We start from the raw sequence: 17,949 nt of genomic DNA, 5'->3' as shown, positions 1-17,949 counted from the left end.
CTTTCAAGTACTGAAATCCAGGTCTTGAATAAGGGGGCCACCCTCTCACCGGGCTGAGAGAGTTTGGTTTAGTGATTGGATCACCAATCAGTTGTTCATTAGAGGATCAGTAGGGATTTGAGGAAAAGACGTAATCTCTGGGGGTAAAACAGATATTTGACCCAGTCGTTTATACGAACAACCTATGAAGGGTTGACTTACTGATTATGGTTAAATCATGCAGACATAATATATCTACAGTGAGGGGAGTGCATCTATGGGCTTTAATAGAGTGACCCATTAGTTAACGAATGTGGATTAATTTGCTCTAATGAGTTTAACCAATTAATCTCGGATCGTTGAAGCCCATGATCTGTAGGTCCGTGAGGTCCCCCTACTAGCTCGTAATGGACTAGCTTTAGAATAGCGTGATAAGTTAATTTGAATCATTCAAATTAGAATTAAGGAAATTAGTAATTATATGAGAATAATTACATGTTTAATTTGAGAATTAACGGAATGAGAGAATTTATATATATATATATATATATATATATAATATATATATATATATTATATATATATATATATATATATATATATATATATATATATATATATATATATATATATATATATATATATATATATATATATATATTATATATATATTATATATATTATATATATATATATATATATTATATATATATATATATATATATAATTATATATATTTAAATATGATTTAAATATATAAAGATGAATATGTGTTAAAATTAATTTAATATTTGATATTAAATTAGTTAAGTTTTATTTAATAATTAATTTATGAAATTAATTAAAATTTTCATTTTTAAAATTAAAATTTAATTTTTTGAGATAAAATTAAAAAAGGAAAAGAAATCAAAACACTTAAATGGAAAATGAAGATTTTCTATTATCCATCTTTGTAGTTGCTCACACATGGAGCATTAGCTTGACCTTGTCTTCTCCAAGCATGAGCTACAACTCATGCAACTCTTTTCTTTGCATATTGATCTGCTATATCATGAAGAGATTGGAGTGAAAATCGGGCATGCAATCTATAGAGATTTTGAGAGAAAATCTGGTTTGAAGAAAAAGTTCTTTAGCTAGTTTTCTGCAGTGAGCATTTCTCCTATTCAAACTTGTTTTGAGTCCCACAACTCAATCTAGAGCACCAAGAGAATAGTGGGAAAGATCTTGAGGTGGTCTACAATAAGATTTGGAGAAGATAGCAGCTGGTGAAGGAGCTTTGAAGAAGTTCTACAAGAGGTATGTCTTAAAACTCATTTGTTTCTACAAGAGGTATGTCTTAAAACTCATTTATGCTTCCGCTGTTGTTCATACAATCCTACAATTGGTATCAGAGCATCAAATATGCATTCAATTCGATTTAATTTTGGTTTGGTGGGTTGAGAAATATGAAACTGATGCACTGATATGATTTTTTGAGTTTTGGCTATTTAATTCTCTTTAATTTCTCATTTAAATTTGTAATTGGCTCTTGTTTGATGAACATTTATGTGTTAGCAAGAGTCTGTAATTTATTTGGAATCATTAGAGTCGAAATTAAGTTGTAATTGAAGAAACAAGTGAAAGAGACTGAGCTGCTGTTCCAGTTTTTCAACTTCTGCTCAAAATCGTTGTTGAGGTTCCAGTTGCTAAACGATTGTCTAGCTCCAGGCGCTACACGATGTGAAGAAAAGCTAGATGATCGTATACAATAGGCGTTGGTCGTTGTGATGTTGAACGCTAGATGATCGTGTACTTGTGGGAGCCAAACGATGCGTTCAATTTGCTATACGATAGCATTAAGCGATCGTTTAGCTTTGGCGGGGGAACTAAACGATATGCTGAATTTACTATATGATGGTACTACATGATCGTTTAGCAGCGATGCACGCAAAACGATGCGATAAAGTACTATGCATAGCACTACGCGATCGTGTAGACGAAATGCTAAGCGGCACGATGATGTTTTATACGATAGAGCTAAGTTAGTTCCTCACCCTGTTTTAGCAAATGTTATTGGCAAAAAAAAAAAAAAAAGTGACGCGAATGAAATAGTAACAAGAAATAAGGCTTGTCTAGTTGCCCAAGGGTATCCCAAAAGAGGATGTTGACTTCGATAAAACGTTTGCATCTGTAGCTCATCTGAAAGCCCTCCGAATTTTGTTAAGTATTGCTTGCTTGCTAAAATTCAAACTTTATCAGATCGATGTCAAAAATTCTTTTCTTAATTGGCACATAAATGAAGAAGTTTATGTTGAGCACCCAGAAGGCTTTGTAAACCCTATGGACCCTGATCATGTGTACAAGCTTTAAAAGGCTTTGTATGGCCTTAAGTAAATACCTTGTGCCTGGTGTGATCACTTAACTGAATTTTTCTCAGACAGGGGCATATGAGAGGAGGAGTTGACAAAACACTATTTGTAAAGAAAGAAAAAGAGAGCCTGGTAATTGCACACATTTATGTGGATGATATTATGTCAAAGGAATGTCTCAGCATCTCATAGAACTTTTTGTAAATCAAATGCAGACTCAATTTGAAATGAGTTTTGTGTGTGAATTGACATATTTCCTCGGTCTTCATATCAAACAACTTGAAGACAGAATTTTGATTTCATAAAGCAAATATGGGAAAGACCTGGTGAAAAATTTTGGGCTTAAAAAGGTGCGCACAAAGAGAACCCCTACTCCCACTCATGTTAAAATTTCCAAGAACTCTGATGGGCCTTGCGTTAATAAGAGCTTGTATCGTAGCATTATTGGGAGTTTACTTTATCTCCCTTCAAGCAGGCCTGACATTGCTTTTGTCGTAGGTGTCTGTACAAGATATCAAGCAAAGCCAAAAACGAGTCACCTATTGAGTGCCAAACGGATCATCAAACATATCACTGGTACATGTGAGTATGGTCTTTTGTATTTTTTTGATACTGATAGCTCCTTGGTTGGATATTGTGGTGCAAATTGGGCTAAAGCTTAGAAGATCGAAAAAGTACTACATCTAGATGTTTCTTTTTTATGAACAACCTGATTTTTTAGTTAAAAAAAAAGCATAACTGTGTGTCCCTCTCCACTGCTGAAGCCGAATATGTTGCTATTGGAAGCAGTTGTACTCAGTTGCACTAGATGAAACAAATGCTCAAATAATACGATGTCTCACAAAATGCTATGACATTGTACTGTGATAACTTGAATGCCATAGATATTTCTAAAAATTCTATCCAACACAATAGAACGAAACACATTAACATCATACATTACTTCACCCATGAATTGGTTGAAAGTAGACAGATTGTTTTAGAGCATATCTGATCTGAGAATCAAATTGCTAACATCTTCATAAAAGCTCTTGAAGTTAAACAATTTGAGGTCCTTCGAACTGCCCTGGGCCTCTATACTATTCATTTGTAGCAACTAATTAAGCTTTGATAGTGAGCCATGAAGGAATTAAGGCCCATCTCATATGTTCTGGACAGCTGGATTAATAAATGTCATGGGGTAGACTAATGTAAGTTGAAGTGTATTTACTATTTGAATTTTTCTATTAGCTTCCGTCAGTTGTGTTTTGGTAGGAAAGTGGTTTTTGAATCTCTGACTACCCACCATCTTTTCAACTTACTCTACGATCGTGGGTTCTTTATGGTGATTCCTATAAAAAAGGTGAGTACACGAAGGAGAACTCATACTTCAAAAAAAAAAAAAAATGGTGCAATACAAAGAAAAGACGAACAAGAAAAAGTTTCATGTTCCTTCTGAAGAGATTGCTCAGGAAAATGCTACAAGAACTGAGCCCGTTTGAAACCATAAGGCTGAGTCTTCAAGGAATGTTTCAGCTTCTGTTGCAAAGCATAAACTTTTGTTTGCCTTAAGAAGAGGTAAAAATAATAAGAAGAAGAGGACCTTGTGAGTCCTGACATTTAAGTTGAACCGCTACATTTTCAATCTGAGCTTAAAAAATCCACAAGGACCCTTCTCTTATTGTCTCTGGGGATGAAAATGTTATTGCTTCTGAGGATGTCTTGCATACCTTGAATGTTGATCAAACTCAAATTAATGAAGCTAGTGTTAAAGAATCTAGGGTTTCCATTTTTTGAGAATTTGTCAAAACGCAGCTTGTCTGGAAGTCATTCCTTTGGGGTTAATGAGGAATCCAACAGAAGTAATCCTATCCAAGATGATGATATTATTGAAACTGGTGCTTTAAATGTGTTATCAAATGTCATTGCATCTGGTGAGGTAAATGAATCGGAAGATGCTGATAAATATGTGAGTCGAGAGGTGTCCGATCAGAAGGATGAAAAGAGCATCTTGAGTAAAGAGGGTTTGGGGAATGATGCTCAGAAGGTTTTGTCCGATAAAAGCCAGAAGAGCGAATATTCTCACGAAAAGGAAGATGCTAAAGAGATCTCACCTGACTCTTTTAATGTCTCGATTGATGATAATGTTCCTATTGACTAAAGCAAAAGGGTAAGCAAAAAGTTATTGATATGAAGCCCTGTGCTCAGAATGTGTCTATCTAGGCTACTGAGGAAATAGAAGAAGAACTAGTGAAAGACTTTCAGGATGTGTCTATTGAGAACGTACAAAAACCTAAAGAGAAGAAAAGAGAAAGAAAGAAGAATGTCCCTGTGGTGCCTTTGAACAATATCTCTTTTCACTCTGTTGATTGTGCTAAAATGTGGAAGTTTATTGTCAACAAAAGAATTTTGCTGTTGAAAGAGATTTGTCTAAATAAACCCAAGACTGTTTGGAGATTATGAGTCTTCTTGTGAAAGTTGATATTATTTATACTGTGTTGAAGCTAGGGCCTTACTACCCTAATCTTGTCCAAGAATTTTATTTTAATCTTTCACATCAGTTTAACAACATTGGCAGCCTAGAAAACAGGAAGGTCCATATAAGGGGACACTGCTTTGTCTTTTCAACTTCTATCATTAACAAATACTTGAACCGTTAAGTACTCGAAGATGTTATTGAGTAGCATCCTTCTACTTATGATCTTGTTTTTGAGCTTACAAGTGTTGTCAAACATGTGTGGCCCAAGAAAGGTTCTTTGCCCTGATCTCAGTGTTAAGTATGTGTTGCTCTATAAGATTGGGATTGAGAATTGGTGTCTGTCGTCTCATAAATCTGGCCTCTCTACTACCTTGGCAAGTCTCTTCTATCATATTGACACAGAGGCCGAATTCAATTATGATGTTTTCATTCTGAACCAAATCAAACGCCACATTGGGTCTGAAGCTACCAAAACCCATTTGTGCTTCCCTAGACTTATTTGTGGGATTATTCTTGCTCAAAAGCCTGACCTTATATTGGATTTAGATGTTCCTGGTCCTCTTCTCCCTACTATTTCTTTCAGCTATAGGCTGTATCAGGGGAAACATGTGTTTGATCTTGTGCACACTGATGTTCCTATTCTTGAAAGTTGTCTCATCAGGAAATTCTTATGACTCACTGCGAGAAGAAGGTGATGCATATGCTGATCACTGAATCCAAAGATATTGTTGTTTTGGCTCAAAAATTTTTGCTTGAAGTCCGAAGTTGATGATATGTTGAATTTACTTCGTAGTGCTTTAGATGGTCTTGATTAGGGTGGAATCTCTGGTGCACAAGATGATGATGATTGATGTGGGAAATCTCCAACTGTTGTTGTTTATGTGAATGCTGTTTTTTTTTTTTTTTTTTTTTTTGGCATGATAAAAATGGGGAGTAGAAGAAGGTGGTGGAGAGTTTACTGGTTGTAGGATTGTTGTTGCTTTCTTTTTCCCTTCTTTCTTGATGTGTTCTAAAGAATGTTATAAAATTTTTTTCCAAAACCTTGTTACAATGACTTTGTTATTTTACTTGTTTGTGTATACTGATCTTGTTTGCTAGTTGTTTTGTCATTGCTTAAAAAAATTTGCCAAAACGAGAGCTTGTTAGGTTTTGTGTGATTGGCAATATTTGTTTAAGTGTCTCAGTTGTCATGAGAATTGTCTCTGCATTTGTTACTTTCAGGAAAATGAATGTTTTTGGAAATGTTGATTCTGTAAGAATTTTTCCTTTTCCTTTTCTGTGATATCTATCGATATCCTTTTCCTTTCTTGCTTCCGATTACTATGGAATTTAGGGTTAGTTGTCTTTGTTTCTATTGCTCATATTTAAAGGGTTCTTTACTTTTTGAAGAGACATATTGCATCATTCTTATCAAGATTATATTGTGGAAGAGTATTCCTGTATGTTCAATTGACTGTATATTGCATTGATAATCTGAGTGTTTTTGTTATTTAAGGTATTGTTTGTATTCCTTTCTTTGAGGGCAAGACGATTATGTGAGAAGGGATTTGCAAACTTAGGGGGAGCCTAAGTCATTCAAGCAAAGGGGACTTTGCATTAAAAGAAAAGATACAACCGGAGTGGGAAGGAATCCTATGACTTGAGGGGAGCTCAAAGACATAAAGAGAGAGTCTCGATCTTATGAGGAGCCTAAGATTGACTCTACCAATAATACAACTTAAGAGGAGCCTAAGACACGATGGAGCCTCGAGCATTTGTTGAGTGGTTAAGTTGTACAAGTGTCCTTGTAATCGTGCATTTATTACATATAAATACCGTGTTGTAATTAAATAATCATTGATATTAGTAAAGTTATTTTTCCTGGGTATCCTACCCCCCAGGTGTAGGTATTTTACACCAAACTGGGTTATCAATCTCTGGCGTTACGTTTATTTTTTCTTACTGCAATTTTTGATAACTGTCTTGTGAATTGCTAAACATAAGTCATAACACTGTTAATGTACAGTAGTACCTCCTTGTGATTTGAATTGCTATGACATAAATCATAACACTGTTAATGTGTAGTAGATACCTCCTTGTGGTTTTTCAAAAACAATGTTTACACAGTGGCATTTTGTTGCCTATGTGTTTATGTTTCTTGAAATTTTATACAATATAATGAAAATATTGATTCACCCCTTATGTCGATGTTGAATTCATGAAAGTATGAACATTATCAATGAAAATATTGACACGTTGATGAAAATTTAATACTATAACTTTCATGGTTATTTTATGATCTAATAGAATGTCAATTCACTCCTCGTATCGATGTCCAATCCATGAAATGTGGAAATATTGATGTGTTGATGTAAACTTAATATTATGATGACTTTCATGATTTTTTTTTTATGATTATACTAATTAAATTATAATTTAAATACTAAAGTAACTATCCTTACACTTGTTTTCTTCTAAAAAAAAAAAAAACCAACGTTCTTTATTTAGAAAAAACCACTAATATAACCAAAAATAAATCTATAATGCACTCTTTTATTTTTTTCTTTAAGCCAAAATGAGATAGCTCAATTGATATAGTACTTATGCTATTAGCTTTGAAGTTAGAAGTCCGATTCTCCCACTCACAAATTGTCAGAAGAAAAGTACTAGCTAGTTAAAATTTAATTTAATTACTAATTTAATAAGCATATAATTTCTTTTTAATTCTTAGCAAAAATGATCTCTTTTGTGTAAGATATATATTATTGATTAAAAGGTCAAAAATTTAACTAAAAAGAAGTCATTAATAGTTAAATTATAATTTAAAAATATTAAAATAATAATTCTTTTAGAAGAAACACTCTAATATTTTATTCTTAAAAAAAATCATAGTTGAACCAAGAAAAAATCCAAATGTGCATATATAGTTAAAATTCTAAATATTTCAAGAACATAAAAGGTTCACATTCTAAAATAAATTGGATTAGGATGGAATTAGTAATACTTTAAATCAGTAAAAAAAAAAAAAAAAAATCAAATTTTCAAAACAAAAAATGCAAAGACAAAAAAACATATGAAGTCTCGTTACACTCGAAAGCAATGTTCTTGGGTATAAAAATTGTTGGGCTTGCACACTTGAATTTCTTGAAGAAAAAGCCCAAATGATGAAGCTGGCCTTCAGTTGATCCAATCCGTGATCAAAAGTTGGGTTAAATTTGCCCCAAATATTTTGGTAGGTAGATAACTTGGCCCTGGTTGCTTCACGATCTTCCAGCTGATGTGCAACACGTGGAAAAATCCACTTACTCTTGTTTGATGGAAGAGACACCACTTTGTTCTGATGGGAAAAGAAATTATCAAACAAATTATTTTCTTTCTCTCTCTTGTTCTTTCCTCTGTAACCCTCTTTTCTTTCTGGTTCGGCAATAGAGTGCCTATATCTATGGGAATGAGAAGAACTTTTATTTCAAGAGCTAAGTCACACTTTTTTTTTACAGATTCTGTAACTTTTCTTGTAAGCTTATGAAAAGATTGTACTACAAATGTAAATGATGCATATTTATTCGTTTTAGCCGATACAAGTAGTTACATAACAAACAGTAAAGAAAATGTAAAAAGCTGTTGAAGATTTATTTTGTATGCTTGGGCTTATTTTATGCTTCAAAAATGTATATGAAATCTCATCAACTTTTGAAAAAATAATTGCTTTAATGAAAATGCTAATGTCTAAGAATTGGTTCGTTTATGTAACTGTGATTATAAGAGTTTAATCGATAAAATTATAGATCTTACACAATATTTAATAAGAAAAACATGATAAAAGATATAAATGATATACTACCAAAATATCGTTGATTCTTATGGGTTGAAAAGGTGAAAATGCTCATCAGCCAAGCCATGTGAGACCTTTTTCTTAAGACTCTAACATAATGCTATCTTTATTCAATAGAATAAAAAAAAATATTTTAATTTATTAGTTGCATCTTTGACAATATTGTGGCCCCTAGTGTCTTAACTTTCACCCGTTGTCCTATTTCTTGTATTAATTCCTTAGTTGATTGTGTTACATTGTTTGTCTTGTCCATTATATTGTTCACCTTCTCTTACACAAGGACACAAACTAACGTGTTACCCTATCACCCCTAATCACACAAACATAAACCAAACATGGGTCATTAATTCTACAATGACAATCAATGAAACAAAATGAAATCTATAAAATAAAATAATAAATGACGTTATAGAATAACATAAAATTTATATAAATAATGAATAAAATTCATATAGTTTAATTTAAATTAGTAATATAATTAAATAAACCTGAATTTGGCCCTTGATAGTTCATCTTTTGAGGATTATCCATTATTTTTTTCTTTTGGTAATGACTTCAAAGAAGAAAGAATGGAGCTTAGAATATGTGAGGACTTTGGTGAATATAGTTTCTAGAGTTTTGTTGATTTAGAAAGCCAAACTTGTTTAGAGTTATATAGTAATTCACTACTTGAATGCAATACATACAATTAGTAAGTAATTTTGCATGCCACATTTTAGTTTGTGATTTGTTATGATATTGTTTGAATTGTTGTAGCCATTTTTTTTGTTTTTTCCCCCATTTTAGATGATTTGTTAGTTTATTTTGGCTTTAAATATGGAATTTCACCCCTTACCTCTCTTTATCAGTTGTGTTTAATGGAGAAGTTGGAATGTAAACAGAGGATTATGAACAAAAATTGCGATCTAGAGCTTTCCCCCTATATTATTAAGGTAATATTATCCAAACTTACTATTTGCAATTTGCCAGCATGTAGGCTCGTAAGTAGAACTTGGAATCATCTAGTCTTAACTTACTTTTCATCTTGTAAATTTATTCCAAATGTTTTTCTTGTTAGTACCTATGAAATCCTCTCTAATTGCAATTGCAATTGCTATCCTACTTTTGAGTGCAATTCCAAGATGCATTGCCTTGATATCAATACGATGAGTTACATTTCCTCATTTGTATTCGACAACAATGATTGGACTAAAATCAAAATTATCAATTCCTGCAATGGATTATTGTATATTTACAAATTTGATGATGAAAGTTTTTGCAACGACATATTAAATCTAATGACTAACGAGTTCTTCATACTACTGTCACAACCTAAAGTAAAAAATAAGAATATTAATTGCTTCTACGGATTTGGTTTCACCCTTAAAATGGTTATTCATGAGCAAGAAGACTCCCATTCGATGATGGAGGTTATGAGGTTTGGTAGGAACGAAACCAAGGAATGGAGGGCCTTTAAACTGCTTGCCTTTTGTGTTCGTCTATCATGGTGGTTACTTGAATGAAGTCATATATTGGATCGGGAGCAAGAAAGAAAATATGTTTGTGATTATGGCCTTGATGTTAAATTCGAAAAAATTGAATCTGTTACGGTTCTAGAAGTTGACAGCGACTCTTCCAGTCATGGGTACATTGCGAAATTTAATGGCAACCTTTAAGAAACTATATGGATTCATGGAACGTGTTGTAAGAAGGTTCAATTATGGGTGATGCAAGGTGTCATGCCAAATTATTGTGCTGATGGATTCCTTAACCTCATTAAAGTCTTTGAAGATGGAGAGAGATGGTTTCATGTCGGTGATAAAATTCTTTGCTATGATAAAACAGGGACGAAAATCAAAGTGAAGAATTGGATGCGAAAGGATAAAGGTAGACAATTCGTTACAGACCGAATTTTTCAAATAGATTCCTTGAATTTTGGATCTCTCCAAAACATTTTAGTGGGAGAAGACGAATGAACTAAACTAAGCCTTTTTTTTTCCTTAAAACAATTTAAGGCGATTGATCTTATAGAATTCTCGTATTTTGTTTATCTCCTTCTATGATGTATGGAATGTTGGAATAAAAATAAAAGTTTAACGATAACTTATCTAAGATCTCAACATTGTCACATAAATGAAGCAGGTTAATTATGTTATCAACACCATTTTTCTATCTTGAATAATATACCAAGTTCAAGAATAATATAATTTAAGAAAATAAATGACACATTTATAAAATAGTTTGAAAAAAATTATTTTTTATAATTAGAAATCTAAAATATTGTCAAATTTGAGGTAGTTTAAAATATTAAAGAGATTTTGAGTACGTGTCTTCCCACTTTGGAGTCTGGTATGGATCGGAACTCATGTAAATAATTTAATTTATGATCACATACATTAGGGTTATTCTTTTATATTTAATTAAATAATTATTTTTCATTTAAAAAAACGTGCATATTTCAAATATTAAAGCATTTATCTTCCACTCATTCCTACCACTTAACTATATAGATTATTAAACTAAAGAAAACAAGAATAACACAATCCAAATCATAATTGTTAAAAAGAAAACAAAAACATGATTTTAATCCCACAATTAAAAACTAAATCACCCACAAAAAGATTCCACCACAAATTTTGTGGGGGTAAAAGAAGACAAAAGAATTAGTTTCATCCATTTGTATCCATGTTTTTTTTCTTTTCAGAGACAAAATTAAAAAAACTCGGGTTTATTTAAACAATTTTGACAAAAATTGTTAAAAATACACTTCAAAGATTGTTTTGGGTGGTTATCAAATAGTTCAATTTGTTTCAAAATGACTTATTTTTTAAACTAAACACTTGAAAATGCAATCCGAACACACCCTTAAACTTAGGTTGTGTTTGGAATGCATTTTCAAGTGTTTAATTTAAAAAATAAGTCATTTTATATTTGACAAGATGTTTGTCAGATATTCGATGCATAATTCCAAGAAGAATTTATTACCTTTCAGAAATGAAATTGTTTTGTTTAAGGAACAGTGTCCCAAGACTCCTAAGTGGTTGAGGAAATTAGACAAGTTCCCTAAGCATCGATTGTTGGCAGCCTTATATATGCAATGTTATGTTCCAGACCTGACTTTTACTATGCAATATGGATTTTTAGTAGATATCAACCTAATCTAGGATTAGATCACGGGACAGCGGTCAAAATAATCTTCTTGTATCTACGCAAAATGAGGGACTACATGCTTGTGTATAGAGCTAAGGATTTGATCCTTACAAGATACATGAACTCTGACTTTTAGACTGATTAGAATTCTAGGAAATCCACATTGGGGTTAGTGTTTACTCTTAACGGATGAGCTATAGTCTGGCGAAGCATCAAGCAAGGATGCATGTAGACTTCATTATGGAAGCTGAATGCGTAATTGCTTATGAAGCTGCTAAAGAGGTTGTTTGGCTAAAGATGTTCCTTACTGATTTGGAAGTCATTCCAAATATGTCTTTGCACATCACACTTTATTGGATAATAGTGGTGGTATGAAAAATTCTAAGGAATCTAGGAGTCATAAAAGAGGCAAACATACTGAGAGGAAATATCGAAGTGACATGATTGTCATGAAGATTACTTTGGAGCACAATGTTGCTAATTTGTTTACGAAGGCTTTCACGGCTAAAGTGCTCGAAGGTCATTTAAAAAGTTTAGGTCTACGAGATATGCAACATATTATCTAGGGCAAGTGGGAGATGTTACTTGGGTGTAGTGTATGCCTTAGTTTATTGTATTTTGTACTTTATTTGTATTGTACTCTTTTCTCCATTAGCTTTAGGAAAAGTGGGAGATTGTTGGGATTGGTGTCCTAAATCTCTTGTACTCTCGTAGTTTGTAAACCTTCATATGTGCAATGACTCAATCCAATAAACTAAGATCTTAGATTATTTTATGTAGCTTAAACATGTATGTGGAGACATACAGATGAATCATGTTTAGGTGATAACCTAAATAGTCTGTAATAGATGGATAAGATTGGGGACCTATCCTTGCGACACTACGTACGATATGTTTTGTAGTTGTTCCAAGTGTTGTAAAGTGCTACAAATGATTTGATCTTGCTCAATCATGTGACAGCATGTGAGTGGGGGTTTTCCATACAAAGGATTTGTATAAGACCGGACCAGAAAATGAATAGTCTCTCTTTATAACACCATTTCTAAAAGAAACCTGACATTTCACCAGGATGACCATAGGTGATTTGACCTGAATCTTAAGTGAGTTGTGAACTTTTACATATGAGGGCAATCCTTTGATCTGCATGGGTAAGAGTGGCTAGATTCGCGGACTCAATATGCCTACCATTTGGGGGATTTGTCTGATTGGGGAGTTGAGAACACAACTACACAAGAAAGAATTCACTCATTCCCTGTTGGTAGGGTAAGTAGAGAAATTGTTCCCTTAATAGTTGATTCCGATCTTGAACAATGAGGTCTCACCTACTCATTAGCTTGAAAAGGGGTTTGGTTATAGTTGGACTATAACGAATTGTTCATTAGAAGGATCGGTGATACTTAAGGAGTTAGATGTAACTATAGGGGCAAAATGGTAATTTTGGTCCAGCTGTACTTATGAGCAATTTGTGAAGGGTTAACGCGCTATTGATTGGTTATATCCAATGGACACTGAAATATATCTATAGTGTGAAGGGTGGAGTTGTTGATCTTTCGAGGAGTAATCGGCAGTTAATAAAGGTTGAAATTTCATTAAAGAGTTTAATTTATTAATCAAGTATCATTGGAGCTTCAATCTATAGGTCTATAAGGTCCCCTCATTAGCTCAATTAAGATTAATGAGAATCAACATAATTTAGGATTAATTTGAATTGTTCAAATTAATTAAAGTGAATTAATTATAATTAATGAATGTATGAGATAATTTTGTGTGTGTATATATATAATTAATAAACTAATAATTATATGAGATATATTTAATAAAACGTATATGATACATTATAGTATAAAGTTTTAATAAGAGAAATAAATACTTGCATATGATCCAAATATTAATTATATGAATATGTTTCATATAAAATATAATTAATGTAATGTATATGATACATTATAATTTAATGGGAGAAATAAATATTTGAATGTGATTCAAATATTAACTATATGAATGTGATTCATATAGAAACTATAGGTTAAAACTAATATGAATATGATTCATATTAATTCTATAGGTTATATGAGAGATAATAAACTATAGTTATATTATCTGTGATATAATATAAACTATAGGTTATATTTTATATGTGATATAACATATAGTTTTATTAATATATAATAAAGTTAGTTATTATATATTTTTTATTTAAAATTCAAAATATTACTTATTTATTTTGATTTTTTAAATATTTATAAAGGAAGTTATTTTTGTTAACTTGCCCTTGTATCTCTCAACAATAATCTCAAACGATTTGAAAGAAGGGAGATGATCTTCTTTTTCCTCTCTCTTGATTCAGGTTAACACTTGCGGGGAAAAAGCTCTTTGTGTGAAAAATGCCCAAGTGATTTCTCTCACAAAAATCATCTGTTCCCTTCTCCATAAATTAATTATAGCAAGCCCATAACTCTGATGATTCTTGTCCTAGTGAATAACGAGAAAACCCTCGTGGTAGTGTCATTTTATTGCTACCATTATTGTGTTGGTGGAGGTGTGATCGGGAACATTGTCGTTCGTGAGATCAAGAGAGGATTTGCGAAGATTGTATATTCTACAAGGGTAAGTAGAACTTCTTTCTTTTCTCCTCTCTAGCATGCTGAATCTTGAGTATGTTTATCCTGTATTTCAATTCTTCTCTGTATTTTCTGGTTGTATTTCAAATTGAAATTAAATCCAAACAGCGTCTATGCACTTCTGCTTGGGATTCAATCTCTTTAGTTTCATCCTGGAAACTTTACCTGAAAGTTTTCTATAGTTCCATAGTAATGCTATTATGAACAAATTTGACTACAACCTAACTACCCTGCTTAACAAGCTACAGACAAAATCAATCCTTGATGAAAGTCAAAGAGCAGAAAGGTGAGACAAATATTGCTAATGGAGTTAGCATGTAATTAATGGAAGCAATCAGGATCATTAAGCATTCTAATTATATCAATTTTAGCATATTCATAACTTAAAAGTAGAGTTTCTGAAGACTAACCTTTGAAGAACTCTTCAATCTTTAAAATCAGCTTGAATTTCCTCTTTAATGAGATGTAGAACACCACTTGATCTTTTCCACTATTCTCGAGGATTTTAGATTGGAAGGTGGATTCCAAAATGAGTTGAAAATAAGTGAATTTCAGAAAAATTTCTTATTTTTCTTCTTAAAGATGAAGAACTTTTTTCTTCTCCAAAATTAATGCGGTCTTCCCTCAATCTTAGCCAATTTCATCCTCCTTTTTGTTCAATAACATCGTGCAGAATAAATTGGAAGAGGAGATGACATATAAACACCCTTAATTTGGGTGGAATTTGGTGGTGTCCTAAGTGGGAAAAACCCAGTAAAGGATTTCCAATTTTAAACTGGATTAAAATCAATTATTTTATTGAATTTTTAATAAAATTTAATTTTAATTTAATTTTCCAAAAATCAAACTAAAACAAAATTGATTTAGACATTTGAATTTTCACACAATTCAAAATTTCAAATTTTAAATAAAATAAATTCAAAATAATTAGTTTTTTATTATAAATAAAATTTATTTAATTAATTAAAAATTCTAATAAATTAAAATAATTTAATATCCAATATTAAATTATTAAAATACCAATTACTCAATCACGAATCCCTATTCATATAGTCAATATTTAAATTAAATTTAAATATTATCCAATACTTTAATTCTGATTAATTCGATAATTAAACATATATCTATATTATTATCTAATTATAAATTTCCTTAATTCAAATTTAAACGTTTCAAATTCACTCATCAACGCTATTTTAAGGTTTAATCCATTTGTAAGCTAGTAGAGAGACCTAATGAACCTACTAATTGTGGGCTCCAACGATCCGAGATTCATTGGCTAAACTCTTTAAACCGAATTAATCAACATTCATTAACTACCAGATAGAGTTTGCATGCAATTAGCGGAAGAAATCAAGAACATTAAGCACTCTAATTCATCAATTTCAGCATCAAAGTAAGCATGTTCATAAAGAAAAAGAGGGTTTCAAAAAACATACCTTTGAAGAACACCAAATTCTTCTAGTTCCAGCTTGATTCTTCACTCCAAATGGAAGTAGACCACCACTTGATCTTCCTTACTATTATGTTGGACCTTAGATTGATTTGAGGGAATCAAAATGAATTGAATTTTAGGAAAATATTGGAGAAGAAGACTGGATATTCAGCTTAAGTTTGAAGAACTCTTTTTCAACCAAACCTCAGCAATTTTTTCTTTTTGCATGTCTCAACACAAAACTGAGTTTTCTACAAATATCTCATGCAATGAGATTGCATTACAAGACGACGCCACCTACTTCATAATTTGGGTGGAATTTTAGTGGGGATTTAGGTGTTTTGCAAGTGGGATAATCCCACTTAGTGGGGTTTTCCAGAAAATGAGTTTTCTATATTAAATTCACATTTTCTTTTTAAATTTGAAACTGATTTTCAAAATTAATTTAGAAATCTTAAAATATTAATTTTATACAAAATTAATTCAACAATTAATTTCTAAATAATTAATTAAACAACTTGATCAATTGTATTAATTTAATATCAAATATTAAATTAATTAAACACTAATTCCTTAACCACGAATTAGTATTCATGTATTTAATATTTAAATAAAATTTAAATAGTATTCCGTTCTTCAATTTTGTTTAATTCAATAATTAAATGTGTAATTATATCGTATATAATTACTAATTTCCTTAATTTGAATTTGAACGTTTCAAATTTTCTCTTCGCTGTATTCTAAGGTTTAATCCATTTGTGAGCTAGTAGGGGGACCTAATGAATCTATAGATCATAGGCTCAAACGATTTGAGATTAATTGTTTAAACTCTTTAAACCAAATTAATCAACATTCGTTAACTAGCGAGTTACTCCACTAAAGCTCAGTAGTTGCACTCCTCTCACTGTAGATATATTTCTGTCCATTTGATTTAACTATAATTAGTAAGTAGACCCTTCACAGGTCGTTCGTAATAACGACTGGGTCAAATGTTGTTTTACCCCCGAGATTACATCTTGCTCCTTAAGTTCCACTGATCCTCTAATGAACAATTGGTTTGTGATCCAATCACTAAACCGATCCCCTCTTGGGCCCATGAGAGGGTGGGACCCTTTGTTCAAGATCTGGAATCAATACTTAAAAGAATAACCTCTCTACTATCCCTAAAGACGGGTAGGCTTATTGAGCCGACGCTGTTGAGCCAACCCTCACCTACGAAAATCTAAGGGAATAAATAGGAGTTCATAGTTAACTCAAGATTAAGGTCGAGTTACATAGGTCATCAATGTGAAATAGTCAATCTTAAACAGTAACCAACATTTATAAAGTAAGAGTGACTTATTTCTTGGTCTTGGTCTTATGTAAATTCTTTGCATAAGATGTCTCCGCTTACATGTCTCCACATGAACGATTAAGGATCACATCGTTTATACAAAATACAAAGTGGGCCGCATCTGATAGTGTTACCATAATAAAGTACACAACCTTATTCATATACCATAGATCGTTTCGGCTATTTACTCGAACTTAATTCATCTTTATGTCTCTACATAAAGTCCAAGTACTCATGTAATAGTTATGGATCTTAGAATAAACTTTAATAATATCTTTATTGCAAATAGAATATGTTTAATATTACAAACTACGAGTTTTAGGACATACAACCCAATAAACTCCCACTTAGACTAATACTCTATTGGATTTACATATATACAAATATATATACAATGCCAAGTAATGAGAGAATAAATACAATAAACTAGGGCATCAGATATCCAGAATTTCTCCCACTTACCCTAGTTCTATATGTCTCGTAGTTTTAGTCCTACTAGGTGACCCTTGAATATTTTAGTCGAGATGGCCTTTGTAAAAGGAATAGCTAAGTTGTCTTTTGAGGCTATCTGCGTGACGATCATGTCTCCTCGGTGTACAATCTCCCTGATGAGATGGTACCTTCACTTATATGCTTTTCGCGTTTGTGGCTTCTTGGTTCTTTGGAATTTGCAACTACTCCACTGTTGTCACAATAGAGGGTGATGGGCAGATGCATATTTGGAATGACTTCCAAATCGTCAAGAACTTTCTGAACCATACTGCTTCTTTGACTGCTTCACATGCAGCTACATACTCAGCTTCTATGGTGAAGTCAGCAATACAACTTTGCTTTA

This window comes from Benincasa hispida, chromosome 6, assembly GCF_009727055.1.
Source record: "Benincasa hispida cultivar B227 chromosome 6, ASM972705v1, whole genome shotgun sequence".
In the NCBI taxonomy this organism is placed as follows: Eukaryota; Viridiplantae; Streptophyta; class Magnoliopsida; order Cucurbitales; family Cucurbitaceae; genus Benincasa; species Benincasa hispida.
Note: the sequence above shows the minus strand (reverse complement) of the source record.